The following is a 3,325-nucleotide window of genomic DNA, read 5'->3' as shown; positions in this document are numbered from 1 at the left end:
AATTGGGGAGGGGGGCCGGCCCCCCTTTCCTTCTTCTCCTCTTCCCCTTCCTTCCCCCTCCTAGTTGGACTAGGAAAGGGGGGAACCTACTCCTAGTAGGAGTAGGATTCCCCCTTGGGGCGCGCCCTATGAGGCCGGCCGTTCCCCTCCTCCACTCCTTTATATACGGGGGAGGGGCACCCCATAGACACACAAGTTGATTTCTTAGCCGTGTGCGGTGCCCCCTCCATAGATTTCCACCTCAGTCATATTGTCGTAGTGCTTAGGCGAAGCCCTGCGTTAGTAACTTCATCATCACCGTCAACACACCATCATGCTGACGAAACTCTCCCTCGGCCTCAGCTGGATCTAGAGTTTGAGGGACATCACCGAGATAAACGTGTGCAGATCGCGGAGATGCCGTGCGTTCGGTACTTGATTGGTTGGATCGTGAAGACGTTCGACTACATCAACCGTGTTACTCAACGCTTCCGCTTTCGGTCTATGAGGGTACGTAGACACACTCTCCCCTCTCGTTGTTATGCATCTCCTAGATAGATCTTGCGTGATCGTAAGATTTTTTTTGAAATACTGCGTTCTCCAACAGTGGCATCCGATCCAGGTCTATGCATAGATGTTATATGCACGAGTAGAACACAAAGGAGTTGTGGGCGTGGGTATATACATATTGCTTGCCGTCACTAGTTGTTTCTTGATTCGACGGTATTGTTGGATGAAGCAGCCCGAACTGACATTACATGACCGCGTTCATGAGACTGGTTCAACCGACGTGCTTTGCACACATGTGGCTGGCGGGTGTCAGTTTCTCTAACTTTAGTTGAATCGGATTCAATGAACAGGGTTCTTTCTGAAGATCAAAAAGCAATCACTATACCGCGTTATGGTTTTTGATGCGTAGGTAAGAATGGTTCTTGCTAAGCCCATAGCAGCCACGTAAAACTTGCAACAACAAAGTAGAGGACGTCTAACTTGTTTTTGCAGGGCATGTTGTGATGTGATATGGTCAAGACATGATTATATAAATTGTTGTATGAGATGATCATGTTTTGTAACATAGTTATCGGCAACTGGCATGAGCCATATGGTTGTCGCTTTATTGTATGAAATGCAATCGCCATGTAATTGCTTTACTTTATCACTAAGCGGTAGCGATGGTCGTAGAAGCAATAGTTGGTGAGACGACAATGATGCTACGATGGAGATCAAGGTGTCAAGCCGGTGACGTTGGTGATCATGACGGTGCTTTGGAGATGGAGATCAAAGGCACAAGATGATGATGGCCATATCATATCACTTATATTGATTGCATGTGATGTTTATCTTTTATGCATCTTGTTTTGCTTAGTACGACGGTAGCATTATAAGATGATCTCTCACTAAATTTCAAGGTACAAGTGTTCTCCCTGAGTATGCACCGTTGCTACAGTTCGTCGTGCCGAGACACTACGTGATGATCGTGTGTGATAAGCTCTACGTTCACATACAACGGGTGCAAGCCAGTTTTGCACACGCAGAATACTCGAGTTAAACTTGACGACCCTAGCATATGCAGATATGGCCTCGGAACACTGAGACCGAAAGGTCGAATGTGAATCATATAGTAGATATGATCAACATAGTGATGTTCACCATTGAAAGCTACTCCATCTCACGTGATGATCGGACATGGTTTAGTTGATATGGATCACGTGATCACTTAGATGATTAGAGGGATGTCTATCTAAGTGGGAGTTCTTAAGTAATATTATTAATTGAACTTAAATTTATCATGAACTTAGTCCTGATAGTATTTGCATATCTATGTTGTAGATCAATTGCTCGCGTATAGCTTCCCCGTTTTACTTATGACATGTTCCTAGAGAAAGCTATGTTGAAAGATGTTAGTAGAAATTATGCGGAGGATTATCCTCATTGCTGCACAGAAGAATTATGTCCTTGATGCACCACTAGGTGACAGACCTATTGCAGGAGCAGATGCAGACATTATGAATGTTTGGCAAGCTCGGTACGATGACTACTTAATAGTTTAGTGCGCCATGCTTTACGACTTAGAACCGGGACTTCAAAAACGTTTTGAACGCCACGGAGCATATAAGATGTTCCAAGAGCTGAAATTGGTATTTCAGACTCATGCCCGAGTCGAGAGGTATGAGACTTCTGACAAGTACTTTGCCTACAAGATGGAGGAGGATAGCTCAACCAGTGAGCATGTGCTCAGATTGTCTGAGTACTACAATCACTTGAATCAAGTGGGAGTTATCTTCCAGATAAGATAGTGATTGACAGAGTTCTCTAGTCACTATCACCAAGTTACTGGAACTTTGTGATGAACTATAATATGCAAGGGATGACGAAAATGAATCCCGAGCTTTTCGTGATGCTGAAATCGGCGAAGGTAGAAATCAAGAAAAGCATCAAATGTTGATGGTTGACAAGACCACTAGTTTCAAGTAAAAGGGCAAGGGAAAGAAAGGGAACTTCAAGAAGAGTGCCAAGCAAGTTGCCACTCCCGTGAAGAAACCCAAAGCTAGACCTAAGCCTGAAACTGAGTGCTTCTACTACAAAGGGAATGGTCACTGGAAGCGGAACTACCGCAAATACTTGGCGGATAAGAAGCATGGCAAAGTGAAAGGTATATTTGATATACATGTTATTAATGTGTACTTTACTAGTGTTCATAGCAACCCCAGGGTATTTGATACCGGTTCAGTTGCTATGATTAGTAACTCGAAACAGGAGTTGCGGAATGAACATAGACTATTTAAGGGCAAGGTGACGATATGTGTTGGAAGTGATTCCAAGGTTGATAAGATCACCATCACACACTCCCTCTATCTTCAGGATTAGTGTTGGACCTAAATAAATGTTATTTGGTGTTTGCGTTGAGCATGAGTATGATTGGATCATGTTTATTGCGATACGGTTATTCTTTAAGTCAGAGAACAATTGTTGTTCTGTTTACATGAATAAAACCGTCTATGGTCATACACCCAATGTAAATGGTTTATTGAATATCGATTGTAGTGATACACATATTCATAGTATTGAAGCCAAAATATGCAAAGTTAATAATGATAGTGCAACTTATTTGTGGCACTGCCGTTTAGGTCATATAGGTATAAAGCGTATGAAGAAACTCCATGCTGATGGGCTTTTAAAATCACTTGATTGTGAATCACTTGATGCTTGCGAACCATGCCTCATGGGCAAGATGACTAAGACTCCATTCTCTAGAACAATGGAGCGAGCCACTAACTTATTGGAAATAATACATACTGATGTATATGGTCTGATGAGTGTTGATGCTCGCGGTGGGTATCGTTAT

This window comes from Triticum dicoccoides, chromosome 1A (genome assembly GCF_002162155.2).
Source record: "Triticum dicoccoides isolate Atlit2015 ecotype Zavitan chromosome 1A, WEW_v2.0, whole genome shotgun sequence".
NCBI classification, from domain to species: Eukaryota; Viridiplantae; Streptophyta; class Magnoliopsida; order Poales; family Poaceae; genus Triticum; species Triticum dicoccoides.
Note: the sequence above shows the minus strand (reverse complement) of the source record.